We start from the raw sequence: 26,892 nt of genomic DNA, 5'->3' as shown, positions 1-26,892 counted from the left end.
AACTGTATAGTTTGTACTACGAGACAATTGAGGTCTTGCCAAATTCATCAAATTTAAAAAGAAATTGGTGGAGATTTAAATTTGTCCTTGTTCCAGTGAATTTAGATTTGTTAGATTCGATTCATATTACAATGGAACATTGCAGGATATTAGAGGGGAAAATATTTTTAAAAGCAATATTAATGAATTCACTGAAGCACCATAACTCATCTGTTTAGCAGTTCTTGACCGTCTCTCACTCAGGAAAACTACATCCAGTAAATTTCGTTTTTGAATATGCTCACCAATGTCCTTCCTTTCCAGGTCAGTTAGATGGGAATGTCAATAGCAACGTATGGCCACCCCACACTGGAAACACAGCAACAATTGCTGGGGAACATGATTTCAATTCAACTATTATTCAATAGTAAGTTTACCGTCAGCCATCTTGTTCTTGTGTCCGAATTCAAAAATCAAATTTGATTCTTTTTACATTAAATTACATTTCGAGACCACTAGAAATATCGCACCCCGTAAAATCTAGTAAACAACCATGGTCACTAGAAAGGTGGATACGAACCACAATGCTTTGCGACTAGCATTCCCCTAACTTTATTAGGCCTATACACAAACCTTTTTTTTTCGAATTTTAAACTGTCCAGGAGCAATTCAAATAAAAAAAGAGCTGTTCTGGGTTTTTCCACGTTGATTCCATTGAGCATTATAATAAAGTAGTACAACTACCCCAATATAACCTAATACAATTAATTCGTTATTCAATAATCCCCAAAACCCTGTTTGTCTAGTAAATGGTGCTGTTTGTTAGCTAGCTAGCTATGTCTTATAGCTAGTTGACAGTAGGGTTGCCACACGTTCTGGTTTTCCACGGATTGTTCTCTTTTTCAGCGAAAAACTATTCTTTCCCAGGACACGAATTTTCCCAGTTTTTTGTACTTCTAAATGTCAGAGTTCCAAATAAAATCGGATTCTTCTACTGCTATTCAATTTCTTCCTCTTTACGTTTAGACATCCAGTCCCGTGTCTGTAAACAGGTAAAAATTAGTAAAACAAAGCGACGATTGGCCATATGCAATACTTATTTTTAAATAGTAGCAGAAATACGAAAGTTTACCTTATCACCTAGCAACTGCTACATGGGCTGTCAGTCGGGCGTGTGCATTCACTTCAACGACCCACCGTAGGAAAGTTCACCTAGCGACTAGCCTAGAGGTAATCGCCTAATACTTATGATTAATTTTTTATTTATTTTGTCGGTTTTATAGAATGGAGGGAGATACGGACGAGGAGGACGAGAGAACAAAATCAGACAAGTAACCCGCATCAAAAAACAACCTACAACTCAGACTGGGCAAAAAGAGAGCACTTTTCTGAATGGATTATGGCAACCCAAAGAGACCCGTTCTCCGCCACATGTATTTTGTGTCCAGCCAAGATCGCAGTTAAATATGATTATATGCACATCTCCCTGATTCCCCCTCTGGTTGCCACAAGGTGCATCTACGTCAGGACAAATAGAGGTAAGAGAGGCAATAGGGAGTGCTACAACTGTTAACATAGTATATTTGCAAATATGGTTTAACGCCCCGCGTCGCGCGTCAAATGTCCCGGTTTTTCACAAATCTAATGTGGCAACCCTAGTTGACAGTAATGACGCTGATCTATTGCAAAATAAGACTTCTGCTGTCCGAAGTGACGTTTATTTAGTAAACTATTTAGCGCATTCACTAGATAGGGATTAGTAATGAGTGTTTTATTATTATTATTATTATTATTATTATCAGTAGTAGTAATCAGTTTTGTTACACAAAGTTCAGAACAATTAAATAGAATTCCTAAGTGCCTAGTAGAGTCATAGGGGAATTGTGATGACATAGTAGGATATAAGGCTTTTATAAGGATTTTCCTTGATCTCTTCAGCATATTCAGATGCACTTCGTTCATGGCGGTTGTTGCTTGGAGTTTTTTGTTTTTGCTTTGTCATTTTTGGGTACTACAGTACACTGACATATACACTGGCGTCAAGAAAAATGGTAAAGCAGCGCTAGCGCATACTGTACGTTATCTAGCCTTTGTGAAACTGCATCGCTTATTGTTTAATTGGTTTATACGTAGGCCTATCGTGTCAACCAGGTGTCAGAAGGGTTAGAACAAAGAAAGCTTACTTAATATTTATTCAGGCTATTTATTTTATGTATTTATTTCCCCAGTAATACCATATTTAATTGGAAACGTGCGGGAGGACAGTGGACTTGGCGTCCAATTGCTTTCCACGGAGAATGAGTGGGTCAGATGGGAAGGAAACGTAAGTAGCTTAAATACGTATCATCACAACTTTCTGAATTGTGACTGTTACAAGCAGAAAATTAGTTAAACCATCATTATCACCATTTTCCCCTAGGGTGTATGTCAAGCTGAGGTTCTGGATGACCCGCGTTGGACAGCCGGAAAGGTTTCGACTGCAGTGAGTATAATTACGATCTTTAGAACAGCTAGAATGAGCTACTTTTATGAGGTTGAAATGGTGTTTTATGAGTTTGTGTTCAGCACATACAAATCCGGATTAAATACTGGACGTAAATACCCTAAAATTTATGGACAGCCTGCACTTTAACCTCATAATCACTGTTTCATTTCAAATCCAATGTGCTGGACTACAGAGGCAAAAATAACAGAAATTCAATGGACTGCAACTGTAGCTGGCTAATGTGTTAAACCCAGTTCTTTAAGTGTTTTAAATTGAACTTTTTTTTTTTTGTCCAGTTGATGGTCATTCCACCAAAGGAGTTCCAGACAGACTCCATATTAATGTGGATGGCCACAGTGAGAGCTGCCATTTTCACCTTCTCAGCTCTGGCCCTCATCTGGGGAGCCGCAGCCATCGTAAGTCTTCATTCATTTTTATATAAGTCCTTATAGACTGCGCTGCTCTGCATTACTTTGCATTGTATGAAATTATTCATTTCCATTGATTTTCCATTTGTCTTTTTATCTAGGTCACAAAATGGACGTGCCTGGGTAAGTTTTTTTTCCAGATAGTCTTTCAAACAGCAATTTTCTTTGATGAATCTTAGATGGCATTAATTGCATAATTTAATGTGTGACATTGTTTGCCTCATTTTTTATTTTTTAGTAAAGGAAAATGTGTGGCTGAAAGAAGAAAAGGAGGAATTGAGGAACACCTGTGAGGCGTTGCGCAAGGCACTGGACATACGTGAAGGGGTACATTTCATAATTCCCCCTTTCAAGTACATGTTGGGTATTAGGACCACCTTTAGTAATGATGTAAAAAATGCACACTGGTCAAAAACATCTTTAGTATTGCAAGAGAAGCACCTCAGAACATACAGTAATGAACTAGCATTTGTATGGACTTCTAGGCAGGAATTGGCAGCTGCTTGTCTTTGCCCCACCACAGGAATCTCAGAGGAACATCCATTTCTTAACACAGCACATGAATGAGGAAATGAGCAATTTCAGTGCTACAGTGCAACGGGAAATAGGCAGCCAAAGGGAACGGATTAAATCCATTTACTGCACATATGACTCCATAATAAAGCTGCAGCAACAGGAAATGGATGCTCTACGGCGGCAAGTATCAACCAAAATACGGTCCAGTCAGGGCTGGCTTCTCACGCTCCAACCTTTACACTTGAGAAGCATGCTTTCAGCTTTCAGATCTTTGTTTCTTTCAGGATCAAGTGTCTTTGCCAAAAAGTAAGCTTCAGTAAAGGTACAATAGGTAATTTTGGACTTCTAACGGTCAAGAGAGGAATGGCAGAAACAAACCCTTCAAACCACAACACTGTTTATCCCTCCCCCCTTCTCTGTGAATGTTCAAATGCCATTGGCTGTGGCAATTAGAACCAATTTTCAACCAATGAGCGTGAATTATTGTACAGCTATATGATGTTTTGGTACAGAGTGCCGGCCTGTCAACTGTACATTTTGGAACTATAAACGCAGGCAGAGGGTCAACATGTCAGTGAGCCTTTTTCAATGATAGGAAGGGATTTACAATGGTCTTGTAACAGTGTTTTAAAACAAATCTTACCTATTGTACCTTTAATAAACAATTTTTTAAAATCCAAAGCTATCATAGTAAACCTTGTCGACTAATCCTTCTGCTGGAGATGAAATGTTTTAAATTGTGCGCAGCTGTGTGAAGAAACCAAGGTTTAATTTAGCTGGAGGAGTTATGGTGAGAGTGAAGGGATAATATGAGGCCTCTTTGCTCTCTGTGCTGTAGGAAGCTGATTGAGGAGCGTTATAAAAGTTATGAGAAAGAAGTCAAGATGAAGTCAAACTGAAAGCCTTTGCATCAGGATGACCAAAAAAGAGAAAGAGGCAAGAGTTGAACACTCAGTACCCGCCCCGTCCCCCAAAAGAAAAGGATATTAGAGAGCATTTAGTTTGTGATTTCTGTTTGTACCCATTGTTTGATTTGATTAAAGGCTTTGCAAAACCCCAAACATGTACTCTTTTTTTATTGTGTTATTTTTATGTTTTTAACAAGAAAAAAAGAAAGCCAAACAGTAGAAGCTGACTTCTTCTGTGGTTCAGCTGCAAGCTGAGTCCTGTTACCAGGACATTGATAGTTCCCATCTTGTGTCAAATGAGTTTGCTCATTTACACACTTTCCATAAAAAAGCAACAGAGGTGCATTTTCCATTTACATTAACATTGGTACAAAATTATCCATTTGTTCCCAACTAATTCCACACTTAAAATACAGAATCTGTGGCTATGGTAGCAGATGTCATTGCTCTGGTGACCACTCACCAGGAAGTTCCCACTCATGAATGATCAGACACAGTACAGACATCTCACACATTCTGGCACACCTTCAAAAGACCTGCACCTTATATTAATTACCTCTTCAGTTTTTTATGAAACCCCAAAGGACTTTGCACATTTGCACATCTCTTGAGTTAGTCGGAAGGCAACGCAAGTTTCCAAATGCAGCAGCTCGGTAATTAATGTAATCCCGGTAGGGAATTTCAGCACTGGACAGCAAATATACGATCCATCCGTAGCTCAGTCTGCAGCAGTATATAATGATAATTGAAGAATGTTACTGTAATACTAGTACTACTACTATTAATAATACGTTAATAAAACAATCATAATAAGGAGAATAATAATGAGAAGACAATGAAGAACAAGAAGAAAAAGACAATATTCATGTTAAAATATTTATTAAAACAAAAACATGTCACCAGTGCAACACAAGCAAAACTAGACCTTTACTCCCTGACTGTTTCCTTTTCTTTGTTTTGTTCTTTTGAAAGATTGACTTTTTTATTTATATGACAGTGCATACAATATTTGGTAACTCACTGTGACAATTTTGTTTTTGTGAGAAAGAAACGGCAAACTAACTGCTTTTAGGTGACCTGCTGCAGAACAGTTTGCATGACTGTATTACAGTAAAGTGAACACAAAACAATTATGCAACTGTACAACAACGTAAAACAGTTTAAATGAGAAAAAAACACTGGGGCTTTAGTCACTGAGCGAGTGAGTGAGTAAATAAATGAATACGTTTGAATGAGTGGCTGGATAAGATAGTGTGTGTGTGAGAAAGATCAGACAAAGTCCCACTTGAAGTCACTGAGCTTCTTGATGAGTGTGCAGACATGTGGATTCACTGATGTCGCCTTCTCTTTGACCATCTTCCCGCTCTTCTTGCTTTGCACCTTCTCATGGCTTGCTTTTGTGCACTTCTCAGGATTTATGTCAATGCAGGCTCTGGAAAACAATATAGAAGGACAAAAATATTATTCTTTTCGGTGATATCAATGTGACATATCAAGCAAGGGCCTGTACAGTACAAAGTAGTGGTGCAGATTATTGAACCAGATATTGGACGCGGAGGGTCCTTTTTCATTGTTTTGTCTGTTACTTTTGGATACTGTATTTGTACCTTCATCTCCAGTATTAAAAGTACTTTTGAGAAAAAAAAGAATATTGAACCATGAGATTGTCATATTTCACACTAATGATCAAGTTACAAAGAAGAATGCAATGGAAAGGAAATAGTATTAGCCATAACAATAGTCGAGGCAGCAGTAATGTTCTTGAGTCAGAGGTACCAGTGGTTATCACTAGGTTATTGGACAATGGCGATGTGTGAAGAAAAATAAATCAAGTCAAGCTGTGTGGTACAGTGTGTGTGAAAAAGCTCCCACCTCTGAATGAATTCCAGTGCACGCTGCATCATGTTGATACTGAAGGCTGAAATTGTAGTAGAAGGAGAAGACGACAGCAAGCCCAAGCACAAAGGAAGTTCCTTCACACAGGACCTTTTTTTCTATGCTAATCATCCATCGCTGGTTTGTCTGTGTGATTGGACCGGAAAAAATTATTCCAGATGAACAGTTTATAGAAATGGCAAAAATTATGCAATCAGTCTCTTTTGATTATGTTTGTATGAAAACGTGTGGCAAATCAATTACTACAAATTTGAGTGATAATATGTAAAAGGACATGTTTGACCAGTAGTATTGTTTCAATAAGACAATACAATAGTTACTATAGTACTTGTGAGTGCAGCAAGCTGACTCACTAGCTTAGGACCTCAAAGTTCTTTTGTACTCGACACAAAACATCAGAAAATAAAAGTCTTGAATCCGAAGTTCTTCGTTTGTCAGTTTACTTATGAATTCCAAATCATACAGTATAAAAACTTAGGATCTTTACTTTTCTTATACACCAACTGTGTAGTTTTGCATAGTTTTGCGTAGTTCAAAAGACTGTTGCTCCAAGGTCCAACGGCTTCTGGCTGTTTTGCGGGGTTTTGATTATTTTATACTAACTCTAACAACCAATCAAATTACATTATTCTAGATATCACTGGTCAACGGTTTACATTCCTATTTCGAACTCCATATGCAACACAGGTTTTCTCAGGTCTTAGAAAATAAACTCAAAATATTATGACTTCCATAGAAATGGCTTCAACATAACCCGGCCCCTAATTGAGTAGGCCTTAGCATATCAATTCAACTTTAAACTGGAGCCATTTACACTCCTACATTTAACATTTTCTCAATTCCTTTTAACAAGGATCTTCTGCTCTTCACAGGTAAGTATTTAAAGGTAAACATTAACTGGTAAATATTAACAACTAAATACTTTTTACAGATTATTCAAAACTGGTATTTCTATTCTATTCAATATTCAGTCCACTCTGGTAAGTATTTTTAGTCTATTCAAATCTTTCTCTTCATCTTCAGTCTCCCTGCAATAAACAAAGTTTAGTTATGGGTCTTTGAATGATGCTGGTCTTCGTCCTAATTTCAGCACTTTGGACAACGCCTTTGGAGTCGGGCATCACACTTACATTTACATTTTAGTCATTTGGCAGACGCTTTTAATCCAAAGCGACTTACAAGTGCAAAGGTTCTACCATAAGTCAAAGCATCACATCCAGAACTAGCAAAATACACATGAAATGCTGTTCTAAACATAGTTGTCATCATAAGTGCATTTTTTTTTTTTTTTTGGGGGGGGGTATCAGGAAGGAGGGCCAGGGGAAATCAGGAGGGAGGACTAAGGTAGAGTTTGAAAAGGTGGGTTTTGAGTCTGCGTCGAAATAGGGGGAGGGATTCTGCTGTTCTGAGAGTGGTAGGCAAGTCATTCCACCACTGAGGAACCAGAACGGAAAACAGGCGTGAACGTGCAGCTCGACCGCCAGGTACACGTAGAGAGGGGACCATAAGGCGACCAGAGCTGGCAGACCGGAGTGGTCTAGCTGGGGAGTAGGGAGTGATCAGGGATTGTATGTCAGGTGGGGCAGTCCCCTTAGCAGCCTGAAATGCCAACACTAGGGCCTTGAAACGGATGCGTGCGGCAATAGGAAGCCAGTGGAGGCCAATGAGAAGCGGGGTGACATGAGCCGACCTGGGCTGACTGGTGATCAGGCGGGCTGCAGCATTCTGGACCAGCTGGAGGGGCTTGATGGCACACGCTGGGAGACCGGCTAGGAGGGAGTTGCAGTAATCCAGGCGGGAAATGACGAGCACCTGGACTAGGAGCTGGGTGGCTTTCTCAGTCAGGAGATGACGGATACGGCGTATATTATAGAGAAAGAACCTGCAGGTTCTGGCAGTGGAAGATACTTGTGGAGCCAGGGTGAGGCAGTTATCAAGAGTCACCCCAAGATTCTTTGCCGTACGGGAGGAGGAAACTACAAAGTCCTCAACAGTCAATGAGAGGTCGATTGACAGAGAGGACTTAGCAGGGATGTAGAGAAGCTCAGTTTTGGCAAGGTTGAGCTTCAGGTGGTGGGAAGTCATCCACGTAGAGATATCGGCCAAGCAGGCAGATATCCGTGTGGTGACTTGGGTGTCGGGGGGGAAGGAAATAAAGAGTTGGGTGTCATCAGCGTAAGAATGATAAGAAAAGCCATGGGAAGAGATAACAGAACCAAGAGACATGGTGTATAGCGAGAAGAGGAGAGGCCCAAGAACTGAGCCCTGCGGGACTCCAGTTCGTAGGGGGTGAGGGTCGGAGACTGAGCCCCTCCAAGTCACCTGGTAGGAGCGACCAGAGAGGTAGGAGGAAAACCAAGCGAGTGCAGACCCTGTGACACCCATCCCAGACAGCGATGAGAGCAGAATCTCATGGTTGACTGTATCGAAGGCGGCCGACAGGAAGGATGGAAGATGAGGACAGAGGAGAGGGATTTTGCTTTAGCAGAGTGGAGTGCCTCAGTGACCGGGAGCAGGGTGGTCTCAGTGGAGTGGCCACTCTTGAAGCCAGACTGGTTGGGGTCATGGAGATTGTTCTGGAGAAGATAAGTGGACAGTTGGGAGCAGACCGCCCGTTCCAGAGTTTTAGCAAGAAAGGGAAGAAGAGAGACAGGCCGGTAGTTGTTCAGGACAGAGGGGTCAAGAGTAGGTTTTTTGAGGAGGGGAGTGACGGAAGAGAGGGAGGTGTTGATTAGAGAGGAGAGAAAAGGGAGAATGTCATCAGATATAGATTGTAGGAGGGGAGAGGGGATGGGGTCAACAGGACAGGTGGTCGGGCGGTGGGATGTAAGGAGTTTCAGTGTGTCGGCGTCAGAGAGGGGAGAAAAGGAGGTTAGGGAGTTGGGGAGGGTAGGAGGGTCAGCAGGGGTGGAGGGTTGGGAGAAGGAATCACCCTCATGATTCTGCCTAACATCCAGGAGTTTCTTGGCAGGGACGAATCTGCGACGAGGACGGCATCTCCAACCTTGAAACTTCTTTTCAGGCCGAGCCATTTTTGTCGTTCTTGCAGGAGTGGTAGGTATTCGTGAGTCCACCTTCGCCAGAACAGATCCGCCATATATTGTATTCGTCTCCAGCGCCGGCAGACGTAGACATCATCCTTAGTGAACACACCAGGTGGAAAACTAGGCTGTGTTTTCAATGCGAGCAGATGATTCGGCGTCAGCGGCTCGAGGTCATTGGGGTGATCTGTGTTCGTGGTTAAGGGTCTCCCATTGATGATGCTCTCAACTTCGCAAAGGAGAGTATTTAGTCCTTCATCTTCTAAGAGCTGTTGCTTCACAACGGAGCTCAGCACTTTTCTCACTGTGCGGATTTGACGCTCCCAGATGCCGCCGTGGTGAGACGCAACAGGTGGGTTGAAAATCCATTGCACACCCTTTCTCATCATTGCCACAAACGTCTTGAAGCGAAGAGCATCGTTTTCAATGTACTTTAGTACTGTTGTACTATCTGTCCAGAAGACCGACTCCATCAGGGGAACTTCAAATTCTTCTTTCAGCATCCGGTTGATCTTGACTGCAACCGTCGCTGCTGTCAACTAGGGATAGTGATCTGTTTGAGTGGAGCGACTCTGGACTTTCCCATTAAGAATGATACATGTTTCTCACCTTGGTCATTTGTCAGCACGAGATACGACACAACACTATATCCATCTTGGCTGGCGTCTGAGAAATTGTGGATTTGAGCAGCCTTTGTGGGCCCAAATGCAGGGGGTTTGAAACATCTGTTCAGACTGAGTTCTGAAAGCTTGTCTAAGTCCGTCAGCCACTTCATCCATGTCCGGCATGGCCTTTCATGGATCTCTTCGTCCCAACCTTTCTTCTCTTGGCAGAAATCTCTTAAAATGAGCTTAACAGGTAGGAGGAGTGGTGCCAAAAAGCCCATAGGGTCATACACCGAACTAACAAGAGATAAAATGCCCCGTCTTGTGCATGGCTTGTCCAGCAGGTGTATCTTGAACCTGAAGCTGTCAGAACTTGTGCGCCACTGCACGCCTAATGCTCGTTCCACTGGTAACTCATCATGCTCCAGATCGAGATCTTTGACTTCAGCCGCTCGTTCATGGTCAGGAATGGAGCCCAGCAGGGATCTGTTGTTGCTGACCCACTTGGTCAAATGGAAACCACCACTGGCACACAACGTCATCAGCTCCCTCACAAGAGCGACGGCTTTGTCTTCTGTGGCAACCGACTTCAAACAGTCGTCCACATAGAAGTTCTGTCTGTGTGGCTTCTGGGGTGCTCTTTGAAGCTGTATCTTCTGCTGTCCTTCTCAGTGCATAAGATGCACAACTAGGGGATGATGTAGCACCGAACAGATGCACACACATTCGGTACTCTTGTGCTTCCACATTCAGATTGCCACCTGGCCACCAGAGAAAGCGTAGCATATCTGCGTCCGTGTCTGGAATCCACACCTGGTAGAACATGGACTCAATATCTGCCATCATGGCGACAGGCTCCTGTCTGAATCTCAGCAACACTCCGGTGAGGCTGTTTGTTAGGTCAGGCCCTTGCAACGACTGGTCATTTAGCGACACACCTTGGTAAGTTGCCGCACAGTCAAAGACGACTCACAGTTTCCTCTTTTTCGGATGGTACACTCCATGGTGTGGGATGAACCATACTCTTCCATCACTGCAACTCAACTGTTCTTCTGGAACCCTTGTTGCGTAGCCCTTTTCCAGTATGTTGTCCATAAAAGCCTTGTACTCTTGAAAGAAGTCTGTATTCCTACTGAACTTCCTCTTCAAAGAGTTAAGCCTCTGTTCAGCAATACCACGGTTGCATGGCATCTTCACCTTGTCATCCTTCAAGGGCAGCTTGATGCAGAAGTGACCATCCCCTAAGCCGCACACCTCCAGGTCGGTAAGTACATAGCTATTCACTTTCTGTTCTTGCGCTATGGTACGAAGCACAAATTCTGTCTTTCTGCCTCGCACATTCAACTTCTTCGCCAAGTCTTCAGTGCAGAAAGTCGCTGTGCTTCCTTGATCCAGGAAAGCATAGGTCTTGATTATCTTCGTGCCTTTCTTGTGTTTTATCTGCACAGGTACGATGGGCAGAATACACTCACTGTTCCCGGCCCCAGTATAGTCACCACTTCTACACCCTGCAGACACAAGAGCACTTGTGACTTGACTTGAGCCTTGTGAGCTGTCATCGGCACTGTTGTTCTTCGGTGAAACATCTTCCTTAACAACGTGCACGATAGCTGGGTGCTTGAGTGAACAATCTGGGCAGGAGGCCCTTTTCTTACAGTCCTTGGACATATGACCTGCTGTCAGACACCCAAAACAAAGGCCACTTGTTTTCAAGAACTGAATTCTTTCTTTCAGAGGCTGTTCTCAAATCTTGTTGCACACATATAGTGCATGGTTCTTCTGGCAGTAAAGACAGGGACTTTAGAAGACACTTGCTGACTTGACTGCAAAAGGTTTCTTCTCAGGTTGACTGAGATTATTTTCAGTAGCAGACACATTCACGGCAAAGCTGCTTCTTTTAGACTCGCCTTTTCTGATGATAGGTTGCTTCTTTGAGTTGTTCTGATTACCTGAAGTGGAATCCAGGATATCTCCAAACAGCGGGTCATTGGCAACCTTAGCTTGACGGTACACAAATTCCACTAAACCAGGAAACCTGGCTCTTTTTCTTCTTCTTTCTTGAATGTCGTAAGCATAGCTTCTTCATCTTTCCTTCAATTTGAATGGAAGTTTGGATAAAATGGACTTCATGTTGGTATGATTGTTCATTTCCTCCATGTAGTCCACATCATTCACTGTGTTACAACATCCAATCAGGAACAAAGCAAAGGCATTCAATCCTTTTCTGTCTTCTGGCCTTATCTGAGGCCATTCCATAGCCTTCTTGATATAAGCTGTAGCGATGGTCAGTTCATCTCCATAGTGACGATCAAGCAGGTCTCTGGCTTCTTGGTAAGCTCTATCAGGTCTCATGTGCTCACATCTCTGAATGAGATCAAGTGGCTCTCCACTCGTGAACTGTTCGAGGTAGTACAGTCGATCTTGATGACTGTCTGTCTTACTGTTGATAGCATGCTCGAATGCCCTTATGAAAGATCTGTAAGTCAGAGGATCTCCTGTAAACGTGGGTATGTCTCTTTGAGGTAGTTGAGACAAACACTGTTGTTTAATGAGCATCTGAGTGACTTCGTTTTGACGCTGCAGCACTTCGTGCAGGCTGTCTGTAGAAGAATCGGTGTGATCATGATGATTAGGACGTGGCATGCTGCTGCCACCATCAAACCTTGACGATGACTTTCTTCTATCTGAAGCATCACCAATAGACTCATGAGCATCTTCAAATTCTTCATACACCTTAAATTTGGCATCTGAGGCAGCAAGCTCGGTGTCAAGCTCCAATTGCTCTTTTTTCATTCTCAAGCGAATTTCTTCTTGTTCAATTGCTTCTCTCTTTTTCATTGTTGCAGCTCTTACCAACAGCGCTTCACGTTCAGCTTTAATTCTCAGCATTGCAGATTACCACAGAATTAACTTTGGATACACTATCATGTGGCCTAATATCATCTTCCTCATCTTTTAAGACATCTGCAATCCATTTGTTTGTGTCTTCTATAAACCGCTTGAATTCAGAATATCTGTTCTCATAAGCATCTTGATCCGCTTTCTTATCATCTTCATTTATTAACTCACACAACTCTTCTTTAATCCGTTCACTGTCCTAAGTATCTTTCAAACATTAGCAATGCTTCATCTTTAAAGAACTTAACATTGTGTTTGTTTTCCTTCAACATGACTAAGTCATTCTTCTTTGTGGTTACTTGTGCCAACTTTCCCTTGCGTTCACCTTTCAGCCTTTGTATTTTCTCCTCTACAGCCTTTTCGGTGGGCTTTGGCGCCCTCTTTTGGTCAACACGCGAAGCTGCGCTTTTATCTGCCATGTAATTTCACTCAAAAATCTTCACGCAAAACTGTCACAATTCCTCGAATTATCCACAGCTTCTACTCTTCTTATGCATTCACAAACATTTGTGAAAAGAGTTACTGGTTATGTAAGATATCTTGAAGTAAAGCTCTATGACTAGACTTTCAGAACCGAATATCCAGCGGACCTTTAGCTTTTAGACGATGGTTAGCGTTAGCGTCATCAGGAGGCCAATAGTCAATGAGAGAATATCAGACCTGTTCCAAGGAAAGCTTCATTCAGCCGACGTCTCACACTCAAGGTAACTCTGGCTTTCTGTCTGTGTTCTCAAGCTGCGACGTAGTTTTCGGCCGTCTTGGTCTATTTTCTTCGCTAGCAGGTTCCTTCACTAGCTCAGCCCAGTCGATTAGCTTGCCGTCCTCACGACTCCGTGCGTCTTCATGCAGTCTTTTCACGCAGCTCGTCTTTCGGCTTCGTCGAGCAATCTTCCGAATTTACTTGATATTTTGACTATGTCGACCAGTCTTTTAACTATGAGCCAAGTCTTTGGCTTTGCTGAGCAGGCTTTTGACTTTGATGTGAGTGCAGCAAGCTGACTCACTAGCTTAGGACCTCAAAGTTATTTTGTACTCGACACAAAACGTCAGGAGGGAGGACTAAGGTAGAGTTTGAAAAGGTGGGTTTTGAGTCTGCGTCGAAATAGGGGGAGGGATTCTGCTGTTCTGAGAGTGGTAGGCAAGTCATTCCACCACTGAGGAACCAGAACGGAAAACAGGCGTGAACGTGCAGCTCGACCGCCAGGTACACGTAGAGAGGGGACCATAAGGCGACCAGAGCTGGCAGACCGGAGTGGTCTAGCTGGGGAGTAGGGAGTGATCAGGGATTGTATGTAAGGTGGGGCAGTCCCCTTAGCAGCCTGAAATGCCAACACTAGGGCCTTGAAACGGATGCGTGCGGCAATAGGAAGCCAGTGGAGGCCAATGAGAAGCGGGGTGACATGAGCCGACCTGGGCTGACTGGTGATCAGGCGGGCTGCAGCATTCTGGACCAGCTGGAGGGGCTTGATGGCACACGCTGGGAGACCGGCTAGGAGGGAGTTGCAGTAATCCAGGCGGGAAATGACGAGCACCTGGACTAGGAGCTGGGTGGCTTTCTCAGTCAGGAGATGACGGATACGGCGTATATTATAGAGAAAGAACCTGCAGGTTCTGGCAGTGGAAGATACTTGTGGAGCCAGGGTGAGGCAGTTATCAAGAGTCACCCCAAGATTCTTTGCCGTACGGGAGGAGGAAACTACAAAGTCCTCAACAGTCAATGAGAGGTCGATTGACAGAGAGGACTTAGCAGGGATGTAGAGAAGCTCAGTTTTGGCAAGGTTGAGCTTCAGGTGGTGGGAAGTCATCCACGTAGAGATATCGGCCAAGCAGGCAGATATCCGTGTGGTGACTTGGGTGTCGGGGGGGAAGGAAATAAAGAGTTGGGTGTCATCAGCGTAAGAATGATAAGAAAAGCCATGGGAAGAGATAACAGAACCAAGAGACATGGTGTATAGCGAGAAGAGGAGAGGCCCAAGAACTGAGCCCTGCGGGACTCCAGTTCGTAGGGGGTGAGGGTCGGAGACTGAGCCCCTCCAAGTCACCTGGTAGGAGCGACCAGAGAGGTAGGAGGAAAACCAAGCGAGTGCAGACCCTGTGACACCCATCCCAGACAGCGATGAGAGCAGAATCTCATGGTTGACTGTATCGAAGGCGGCCGACAGGAAGGATGGAAGATGAGGACAGAGGAGAGGGATTTTGCTTTAGCAGAGTGGAGTGCCTCAGTGACCGGGAGCAGGGTGGTCTCAGTGGAGTGGCCACTCTTGAAGCCAGACTGGTTGGGGTCATGGAGATTGTTCTGGAGAAGATAAGTAGACAGTTGGGAGCAGACCGCCCGTTCCAGAGTTTTAGCAAGAAAGGGAAGAAGAGAGACAGGCCGGTAGTTGTTCAGGACAGAGGGGTCAAGAGTAGGTTTTTTTGAGGAGGGGAGTGACGGAAGAGAGGGAGGTGTTGATTAGAGAGGAGAGAAAAGGGAGAATGTCATCAGATATAGATTGTAGGAGGGGAGAGGGGATGGGGTCAACAGGACAGGTGGTCGGGCGGTGGGATGTAAGGAGTTTCAGTGTGTCGGCGTCAGAGAGGGGAGAAAAGGAGGTTAGGGAGTTGGGGAGGGTAGGAGGGTCAGCAGGGGTGGAGGGTTGGGAGAAGGAATCACCCTCATGATTCTGCCTAACATCCAGGAGTTTCTTGGCAGGGACGAATCTGCGACGAGGACGGCATCTCCAACCTTGAAACTTCTTTTCAGGCCGAGCCATTTTTGTCGTTCTTGCAGGAGTGGTAGGTATTCGTGAGTCCACCTTCGCCAGAACAGATCCGCCATATATTGTATTCGTCTCCAGCGCCGGCAGACGTAGACATCATCCTTAGTGAACACACCAGGTGGAAAACTAGGCTGTGTTTTCAATGCGAGCAGATGATTCGGCGTCAGCGGCTCGAGGTCATTGGGGTGATCTGTGTTCGTGGTTAAGGGTCTCCCATTGATGATGCTCTCAACTTCGCAAAGGAGAGTATTTAGTCCTTCATCTTCTAAGAGCTGTTGCTTCACAACGGAGCTCAGCACTTTTCTCACTGTGCGGATTTGACGCTCCCAGATGCCGCCGTGGTGAGACGCAACAGGTGGGTTGAAAATCCATTGCACACCCTTTCTCATCATTGCCACAAACGTCTTGAAGCGAAGAGCATCGTTTTCAATGTACTTTAGTACTGTTGTACTATCTGTCCAGAAGACCGACTCCATCAGGGGAACTTCAAATTCTTCTTTCAGCATCCGGTTGATCTTGACTGCAACCGTCGCTGCTGTCAACTAGGGATAGTGATCTGTTTGAGTGGAGCGACTCTGGACTTTCCCATTAAGAATGATACATGTTTCTCACCTTGGTCATTTGTCAGCACGAGATACGACACAACACTATATCCATCTTGGCTGGCGTCTGAGAAATTGTGGATTTGAGCAGCCTTTGTGGGCCCAAATGCAGGGGGTTTGAAACATCTGTTCAGACTGAGTTCTGAAAGCTTGTCTAAGTCCGTCAGCCACTTCATCCATGTCCGGCATGGCCTTTCATGGATCTCTTCGTCCCAACCTTTCTTCTCTTGGCAGAAATCTCTTAAAATGAGCTTAACAGGTAGGAGGAGTGGTGCCAAAAAGCCCATAGGGTCATACACCGAACTAACAAGAGATAAAATGCCCCGTCTTGTGCATGGCTTGTCCAGCAGGTGTATCTTGAACCTGAAGCTGTCAGAACTTGTGCGCCACTGCACGCCTAATGCTCGTTCCACTGGTAACTCATCATGCTCCAGATCGAGATCTTTGACTTCAGCCGCTCGTTCATGGTCAGGAATGGAGCCCAGCAGGGATCTGTTGTTGCTGACCCACTTGGTCAAATGGAAACCACCACTGGCACACAACGTCATCAGCTCCCTCACAAGAGCGACGGCTTTGTCTTCTGTGGCAACCGACTTCAAACAGTCGTCCACATAGAAGTTCTGTCTGTGTGGCTTCTGGGGTGCTCTTTGAAGCTGTATCTTCTGCTGTCCTTCTCAGTGCATAAGATGCACAACTAGGGGATGATGTAGCACCGAACAGATGCACACACATTCGGTACTCTTGTGCTTCCACATTCAGATTGCCACCTGGCCACCAGAGAAAGCGTAGCATATCTGCGTCCGTGTCTGGAATCCACACCTGGTAGAACATGGACTCAATATCTGCCATCATGGCGACAGGCTCCTGTCTGAATCTCAGCAACACTCCGGTGAGGCTGTTTGTTAGGTCAGGCCCTTGCAACGACTGGTCATTTAGCGACACACCTTGGTAAGTTGCCGCACAGTCAAAGACGACTCACAGTTTCCTCTTTTTCGGATGGTACACTCCATGGTGTGGGATGAACCATACTCTTCCATCACTGCAACTCAACTGTTCTTCTGGAACCCTTGTTGCGTAGCCCTTTTCCAGTATGTTGTCCATAAAAGCCTTGTACTCTTGAAAGAAGTCTGTATTCCTACTGAACTTCCTCTTCAAAGAGTTAAGCCTCTGTTCAGCAATACCACGGTTGCATGGCATCTTCACCTTGTCATCCTTCAAGGGCAGCTTGATGCAGAAGTGACCATCCCCTAAGCCGCACACCTCCAGGTCGGTAAGTACATAGCTATTCACTTTCTGTTCTTGCGCTATGGTACGAAGCACAAATTCTGTCTTTCTGCCTCGCACATTCAACTTCTTCGCCAAGTCTTCAGTGCAGAAAGTCGCTGTGCTTCCTTGATCCAGGAAAGCATAGGTCTTGATTATCTTCGTGCCTTTCTTGTGTTTTATCTGCACAGGTACGATGGGCAGAATACACTCACTGTTCCCGGCCCCAGTATAGTCACCACTTCTACACCCTGCAGACACAAGAGCACTTGTGACTTGACTTGAGCCTTGTGAGCTGTCATCGGCACTGTTGTTCTTCGGTGAAACATCTTCCTTAACAACGTGCACGATAGCTGGGTGCTTGAGTGAACAATCTGGGCAGGAGGCCCTTTTCTTACAGTCCTTGGACATATGACCTGCTGTCAGACACCCAAAACAAAGGCCACTTGTTTTCAAGAACTGAATTCTTTCTTTCAGAGGCTGTTCTCAAATCTTGTTGCACACATATAGTGCATGGTTCTTCTGGCAGTAAAGACAGGGACTTTAGAAGACACTTGCTGACTTGACTGCAAAAGGTTTCTTCTCAGGTTGACTGAGATTATTTTCAGTAGCAGACACATTCACGGCAAAGCTGCTTCTTTTAGACTCGCCTTTTCTGATGATAGGTTGCTTCTTTGAGTTGTTCTGATTACCTGAAGTGGAATCCAGGATATCTCCAAACAGCGGGTCATTGGCAACCTTAGCTTGACGGTACACAAATTCCACTAAACCAGGAAACCTGGCTCTTTTTCTTCTTCTTTCTTGAATGTCGTAAGCATAGCTTCTTCATCTTTCCTTCAATTTGAATGGAAGTTTGGATAAAATGGACTTCATGTTGGTATGATTGTTCATTTCCTCCATGTAGTCCACATCATTCACTGTGTTACAACATCCAATCAGGAACAAAGCAAAGGCATTCAATCCTTTTCTGTCTTGTGGCCTTATCTGAGGCCATTCCATAGCCTTCTTGATATAAGCTGTAGCGATGGTCAGTTCATCTCCATAGTGACGATCAAGCAGGTCTCTGGCTTCTTGGTAAGCTCTATCAGGTCTCATGTGCTCACATCTCTGAATGAGATCAAGTGGCTCTCCACTCGTGAACTGTTCGAGGTAGTACAGTCGATCTTGATGACTGTCTGTCTTACTGTTGATAGCATGCTCGAATGCCCTTATGAAAGATCTGTAAGTCAGAGGATCTCCTGTAAACGTGGGTATGTCTCTTTGAGGTAGTTGAGACAAACACTGTTGTTTAATGAGCATCTGAGTGACTTCGTTTTGACGCTGCAGCACTTCGTGCAGGCTGTCTGTAGAAGAATCGGTGTGATCATGATGATTAGGACGTGGCATGCTGCTGCCACCATCAAACCTTGACGATGACTTTCTTCTATCTGAAGCATCACCAATAGACTCATGAGCATCTTCAAATTCTTCATACACCTTAAATTTGGCATCTGAGGCAGCAAGCTCGGTGTCAAGCTCCAATTGCTCTTTTTTCATTCTCAAGCGAATTTCTTCTTGTTCAATTGCTTCTCTCTTTTTCATTGTTGCAGCTCTTACCAACAGCGCTTCACGTTCAGCTTTAATTCTCAGCATTGCAGATTACCACAGAATTAACTTTGGATACACTATCATGTGGCCTAATATCATCTTCCTCATCTTTTAAGACATCTGCAATCCATTTGTTTGTGTCTTCTATAAACCGCTTGAATTCAGAATATCTGTTCTCATAAGCATCTTGATCCGCTTTCTTATCATCTTCATTTATTAACTCACACAACTCTTCTTTAATCCGTTCACTGTCCTAAGTATCTTTCAAACATTAGCAATGCTTCATCTTTAAAGAACTTAACATTGTGTTTGTTTTCCTTCAACATGACTAAGTCATTCTTCTTTGTGGTTACTTGTGCCAACTTTCCCTTGCGTTCACCTTTCAGCCTTTGTATTTTCTCCTCTACAGCCTTTTCGGTGGGCTTTGGCGCCCTCTTTTGGTCAACACGCGAAGCTGCGCTTTTATCTGCCATGTAATTTCACTCAAAAATCTTCACGCAAAACTGTCACAATTCCTCGAATTATCCACAGCTTCTACTCTTCTTATGCATTCACAAACATTTGTGAAAAGAGTTACTGGTTATGTAAGATATCTTGAAGTAAAGCTCTATGACTAGACTTTCAGAACCGAATATCCAGCGGACCTTTAGCTTTTAGACGATGGTTAGCGTTAGCGTCATCAGGAGGCCAATAGTCAATGAGAGAATATCAGACCTGTTCCAAGGAAAGCTTCATTCAGCCGACGTCTCACACTCAAGGTAACTCTGGCTTTCTGTCTGTGTTCTCAAGCTGCGACGTAGTTTTCGGCCGTCTTGGTCTATTTTCTTCGCTAGCAGGTTCCTTCACTAGCTCAGCCCAGTCGATTAGCTTGCCGTCCTCACGACTCCGTGCGTCTTCATGCAGTCTTTTCACGCAGCTCGTCTTTCGGCTTCGTCGAGCAATCTTCCGAATTTACTTGATATTTTGACTATGTCGACCAGTCTTTTAACTATGAGCCAAGTCTTTGGCTTTGCTGAGCAGGCTTTTGACTTTGATGTGAGTGCAGCAAGCTGACTCACTAGCTTAGGACCTCAAAGTTATTTTGTACTCGACACAAAACGTCAGAAAATAAAAGTCTTGAATCGAAAGTTCTTCGTTTGTCTGTTTACTTATGAATTAGAAATCATACAGTATAAAACTTAGGATCTTTACTTTTCTTATACACCAACTGTGTAGTTCTGAAAGACTGTGTTGCTCCAAGGTCCAGCGGCTTCTGGGGGTTTCGATTATTTTATACTAACTCTACCAGCCAATCAAATTACCTTATTCTAGAAATCACTGGTCAACTGTTTACATTACATTACAGGCATTTGGCAGATGCTCTTATCCAGAGCGACGTACAACAAAGTGCATACCAATAACCAGGGATAAGTTCGCTGAAAGACCCTAGAGGTAAGTACAATTTCAACTGCTACCTGTACAACAAAGAAAAGGACAAGGGCCTTTTTTTTTTTTTTTTTTTTTTTTTTTTTTGAACAAACAAACAAACAAACAAACAGAGCAAAAGTCACCAAAGTTAACTATCCAAACACTGCTTACCTAGCCAACTAAAAATACCGATACACAAAGCAAGTCACAGAGACAACAATTAAGGTTCACAGGGAGGTAGGGAGGGATGGGGAGAGGTGCTGCTTGAAGAGGTGCGTCTTCAGCTTGCGCTTGAAGGTGGGGAGAGATTCTATAGTTCTGACCTCAACGGGGAGTTCGTTCCACCACCGTGGAGCCAGAACAGACAGTAGTCGTGAGCGTGAGGTGGAGTTTCTGAGAGGGGGAGGTGCCAAGCGGCCTGTGGAGGCTGAACGAAGAGGTCTGGCAGGGGTGTAGGGTCTGATGATTTTTTGCAGATAAGCTGGGGAAGACCCTTTAACTGCTTGGAAGGCTAGCACCAATGTTTTGAATTTGATGCGAGCCATGACAGGCAGCCAGTGGAGGGAAGTAAGCAGGGGGGTGACGTGTGAGTATTTGGGAAGGTTGAAGACCAGACGAGCTGCTGCATTCTGGATGAGTTGGAGGGGTCTGATGGCGGATGCTGGGAGGCCAGCCAAGAGGGAATTGCAGTAGTCCAGGCGGGACAGAACCATCGCTTGGACCAGGAGCTGGGTCGAGTAGGGGGTGAGAAAGGGGCAGATTCTCCGTATGTTGTATAGGAAGAACCTGCAAGACCGGGTCACCGCCGCAATGTTCTCGGAAAGGGACAGTCTGCTGTCCATCACCACGCCGAGGTTCCTTGCACTGGGTGACGGCGTGAGTGTGGTATCCCCGAGAGAAATGGAGAGATCCAGATGGGGAGAGGTATTAGCAGGGATGAATATCATTTCAGTCTTGCCTGGGTTGAGCTTTAGATGGTGGTTGTCCATCCAGCTCTGGATGTCCCTCAGGCAAGCAGAGATACGGACTGAAACCTGCGTATCAGACGGCGGGAACGAGACGAAGAGTTGGGTATTGTCCGCATAGCAGTGGTAGGATAGCCCATGTGCAGTGATCACAGGGCCAAGGGAGCGAGTGTAGAGAGAAAAAAGAAGTGGGCCAAGGACTGAGCCCTGGGGAACCCCTGTGGCGAGGGGCCGAGGTGTCGATACCGAACCAGCCCAGGCAACCTGGAAGGAGCGACCAGAGAGGTAGGACTCAATCCAGTCCAGGGCTGTGCCACAGATGCCCGTTGCTGACAGGGCAGACAGGAGGATGGAGTGATCCACAGTGTCGAAGGCAGCAGAGAGATCTAGAAGAATGAGGATAGAGGAGAGGGAGGCTGCTTGTGCGGCATGAAGTGACTCACTGACGGAGAGGAGCGCAGTCTCTGTCGAGTGGCCCGATCTGAAGCCAGACTGATGGGGGTCTAGCAGGTTGTTGTTAGAAAAGAAGGAAGAAAGTTGAGTAGAAGCGGCTCGTTCTATAGTTTTAGAAAGGAAAGGAAGAAGAGATACTGGGCGGTAGTTCTGGATGATGGAGGGATCCAGGGTAGGCTTTTTTAGCAGCGGAGTGATGTGGGCCCTCTTGGAGGATGCCGGAAAACAGCCGGAAGACAGGGAGGAGTTGACAAGGGAGGTGACAAATGGGAGAATGTCAGGTGTGATAGTTTGGAGAAGAGAAGAGGGGATAGGGCACAGGTTGTAGGGCGGTGGCAGAGCAGGAGTTGAGAAACATCAGAGTCCATAAGGGGGGAGAAAGTGGAAAAGGAAGGGATGGGCCTAGAGGGGGGGAAGGGCACAGTGAGGGGGGCGGTGGTTGTAAAGGATCTGCGGATGACTGTGACCTTCTCATCGAAGAAATCAGCAAAGTCATCAGTCATCAGTCATCGGGCAATGTTTACATTCCAATTTCGAACTCTATATGCAACACAGGTTCTCTCAGGTCTTAGCAAATAAGATAAAATAAAATATTCTTCCAATAGACTTCCATAGAAATGGCTTCAACAGTACTTTAAGACTACAGGAGATATAACAGTCAAAACCATTATTTATTTTTGTTCTGTTTATATTGTTCCGTATTGTTGACAAATAAGTTATGTTGCATCTGCTTTTTAAACTCGTTCAAGTTAAATGGAATACAAAAATGCAAGGTAGGCTGAAAATGCTGAGCTTAGTGTTTGCCACTTGTTTTTTTGCCTGGTATGGTACAAGTGAATCTGGTGTGAAGTTCCAGTTTACTAATTTAATTGGGTTTGTATGTTTTTTGCTTTGTGAGAGATTAGAAATTATATCTATTCCCAGCCAGATTTCTTTTAAATTTGGCCTTCATGACAAATACATTAAATATTCCATTGGCATTGTTCTTAGAATGAGTTTGTTTGTTGTAGAGCACAGTTACTTTTGAGTTAAGGCAAGTACGAGGAAATCCTGTAAAACCTAAGTAGTCTAAAGTGCCCAGAGTTCTAATTTGTAGTCTTAGACAGCTTAGACTTTGTAAACAAAGAGTGTAGCTGTCCATATTTTATTGATCTTGAAAATCACATACTTACCAACCACAATCAAACGTGGGGTGTCAGCCAGTGGGACAGTCAACTGTATAATGGCCGGTGTGGCAGACACCTTAAAAAAGCACAGAAACAAGTTAGACCTTGCAGATGCATGCTGATTGACAATTAATTAACTGGAATTTTAGAATAATGGAAAATACCTAATGTAAGGAAATAAGAAAATGTCTAACTATAATATTGTTTAAAACACACACTGTAACAAAGATAATCTTACATCAGTCTGGATGATAAGAGCATCCAATGGCTCCTTGAAGTGTGCCACTTGCTGTGAGGTTGGGGTGACGGAGAGCCAGTAGCGACTAAAGGGAAAACCCTTTATAAGCGAGCACACAAGCGTGTTCGCCACTAAATCCGAAACGAAACAGATGTTTTAAACAAATCCCTTCTCCCGGAACAGAGGGAGCAACAAAAACCAACCCGAAGGCGAATCTAAAGAGTAACAGAATAAAAGCCAAAACAGCGGCTGAGCGAAAATAAAACAACCCTTACAAAACAGGGCGAAACTCAAAACCAAACTTGGTGTTTTGCCAGACCTCAGCAAAGGTAGGGAACTGAGGAAACCGAAAAGAAAATACAACCTAGCGTAAAATGCTGGGCACAATAAAATAAAAACCTTGAGACGCAGCTCGTGAAGAAAAGCAAACCAAAATACAAATACCGGAGACAACGTCCCTCTACCCCCGACTCACACGAGTCTGAAATAAAAAAAACACAAAACCTTTTCTTTTGTTTGGGAAGGGGCCAGTGTACAATACAGGAATACTGCACGCCTTCCTTACCCGTAATGTTGTCAAATACACACCAGCACAATACCTGACTCACTACTAACCGAGTCTACCATGTGCTTTTACCGGCTTGGCTCAAGAGCGAACAGTTGACACACAAGCACCGAAGTGTAGTTGATACTGAGCTTAAATAATCTTCCCGGGAGGTAATTACCCTGGAGTTAACGAGGATCAGGTGGAAGCAATGATCCTCAGGCCGCAGGCGGTAACAAGGGGTATTAGCTCCCACCATGACACTTGCAGGATGTTTGAAGCAGTCACACTGCAATCAGTGCTGTAGAGAACAGCCTTTACATCATCATTTGTTGGGTTTTCTTTGAAGGACTCCATGATGTTTCTGCCATGCTCTTCAAGAAAAGCCTCAATCTTTCAGACTATTGGAGTTCAAAATGGTCAGAAGTTCAAAATGAGTGCATATACTCCTTGGGAAAAACAAATATGGCCATTGCTGCTTCAGGTCATCCAAAGATGGCGGTGGTTTAGCATTTATCATTTGCCGTTGCAAGTAATATGTTGTTTCCATGAGCTTTAACACTTCTGCCCTTTCCATTCCTGAGGAACCTTCACATGAAAAGAGCTCCATCAAGCTTTTGTCTCTTATTTTCCAGAGATTCTTCTGTCCCCTCGGGTGGAAGCTCAGGCTGCAATAGTGTCTGCAGGTCCTCGTTGTGGTTCAGCCCCAGGCTGCCATAGTGTCTGCAGGTCCTCGTTGTGGTTCAGCCCCAGGCTGCCATAGTGTCTGCAGGTCCTCGTTGTGGTTCAGCCCCAGGCTGCCATAGTGTCTGCAGGTCCTCGTTGTGGTTCAGCCCCAGGCTGCCGTAGTGTCTGCAGGTCCTCGTTGTGGTTCAGCCCCAGGCTGCCGTAGTGTCTGCAGGTCCTCGTTGTGGTTCAGCCCCAGGCTGCCATAGTGTCTGCAGGTCCTCATTGTGGTTCAGCCCCAGGCTGCTATAGTGTCTGCAGGTCCTCCTTGTGGTTCAGCCCCAGGCTGCCATAGTGTCTGCAGGTCCTCGTTGTGGTTCAGCCCCAGGCTGCCATAGTGTCTGCAGGTCCTCGTTGTGGTTCAGCCCCAGGCTGCCATAGTGTCTGCAGGTCCTCGTTGTGGTTCAGCCCCAGGCTGCCATAGTGTCTGCAGGTCCTCGTTGTGGTTCAGCCCCAGGCTGCCATAGTGTCTGCAGGTCCTCGTTGTGGTTCAGCCCCAGGCTGCCATAGTGTCTGCAGGTCCTCGTTGTGGTTCAGCTCCATTTGTACCCTTTGATGCCCTGCGACGAGCGAGGGTGTCGTTTCTGTTCAAATGTTCTATGCGTGTCTTTATTTGACACAGAAGAGATTGGTAACCTGCCCCTATAGTTGTTCTTCCATCATCCATTGTATCCACAAATGACTGGGGATACTGTCGCGTTATGTCCCTTGCAATGATGAGGCACTGGGCTCTGCTTGGATTCACTTCAGTTTTCTGCATGTCATAAACAATCAAGCGGATCATCTGTCGCCTATCTGCTGGCGAAGGCCTTTTTCATTCTGGATGGCTGTGCATATACTGGGGGGCAGTTTGTCCCAGTAACAGCTCTCACTCTCATTTACTTTTGCATTGAGGATACATTATGCTCTTTCACTACGCTAATTTCAGCCTCAATCTGATTACACTATCAAATTGTATGTTCTCATCATATTTAATTTTCTCTACCATATGATTTGGTTTTCTTATTGCATCTTTTTGGTTATTGTAATTATATATTTCCTTTTATGTTATCATGTAGAAATTATTTTGGAAATAATAAAACATGACTAGCATCTGAAACTTTAATTACCTTCATGTTTCCAGGCATCCAGAAGTTTTCTGCACTGAATGGGCTTCATGAACTCTTCAATGTCTTGTTCACTTACATACTGCAGGTCTTCCTCTGTCTCTACTCCTTGCTGTATCAGCTTCTCCCGCATACGACCTAGTGACTCTACAGGGATACTCGGGAGTACAGAAAGGATGCCCTCCCTGATCAGATCACTAGGTTCCAGCATCCTATAGAAATGGAAAAGAGTGGTGGAGTGAGATCACTGACAAGCCAAGCATATGACACTCTGGCAGAGGATAGTAGTCTAGTAGCATTGTGTGATCAGTGCACACATAGCATGTACATGTACATACACATAGCATGTACTTTCTGTGAGACAATAAACCCCCCGATCAACAAGACAGACAGATTGGCACTTTTCTGTGACAAAGCAGAGGGCAGTAGCATTGTGGATTAAAATGAACTTAATCCTGCCAAAGACAAGTCAATTTCTCCTCCAGGATAACACATTCTTTTTATAGTGTGCCTTTAACAGTAACTTTATGTGCTGCAACAGTGCTGCTTGGCTGAAAGTTAAGAGAGGCAACTGATTCTTGTATCTTATCACTGTAGTCCTGGACAAAAAAATCTGTGCCTTTTTCAATGGCGACACATGGTTGGAGGATATAACCAGCACTAACGTAAGCATGCAGAAGCTGATGCCTTTCAACAAGAGTGGAACAGAGGTTCTTGAAGTTCTTGCAGTTTGCGAGCATACTGTTTGAAATATGTATGCTTACTCTCAAATCGTAGAGTACATATACGTATGACAGGGCCATAGTGAATGGTTAGGTCTGGGTAATGAGACAAATAATGGTGTTTTGGTTTCAGTGTCTGATCTGAAAAACTTTCCTTTCTGCTTAGTGAGTACTCCTCTATCAAAACTGCTATTTGACCAGAGGTTATCTTTGGAGCACAAATCAACTCAATGATTTGTCGGAGTTGCAGCACAAGTTGCCAGACATCATTATCCATTGGGTTGTGAATCTTGTCACCAATCAAGAGTGGCAGAACTCAGTAGACACCAGTTCTGTACAGCATACCCACTTAGTTTCTGACTTCTAGGATTTAAATCACTTGGTTTGTTGTTGGCATCGCTGCCAAGGTAACGAAAGTGATTTATACAGCTGTTCAGCTCTACATAACTGAACTCCTTTTGCTTTGGAATAAGATGGCTGATATGCAGGGCCAGATCATAAGACATACCTTCAAACAGATCATGGTGAGACTGGTGCATGGGGGGTTTGGACCCAGGGTCCCGTCAGGGCTTTCTTCGGGGAAATCCAGAGAGCGTAT

The 26,892-nt window shown here is 44.4% G+C and overlaps 1 pseudogene; it reads right to left on the bottom strand.

Annotated features, from left to right (window-relative positions):
* Positions 1-5,585: 5,585 nt before the first annotated feature.
* On the bottom strand, positions 5,586-25,705 carry LOC133118572 (uncharacterized; annotated as a pseudogene).
* Between the last annotated feature and the right edge of the window lie 1,187 nt (positions 25,706-26,892).

The sequence above is a fragment of the Conger conger genome, chromosome 18 (assembly GCF_963514075.1).
Source record: "Conger conger chromosome 18, fConCon1.1, whole genome shotgun sequence".
Classification (NCBI taxonomy): domain Eukaryota; kingdom Metazoa; phylum Chordata; class Actinopteri; order Anguilliformes; family Congridae; genus Conger; species Conger conger.
The sequence above is the reverse complement of the archived record's forward strand: the minus strand, read 5'-3'. Positions and strand labels throughout refer to the sequence as shown.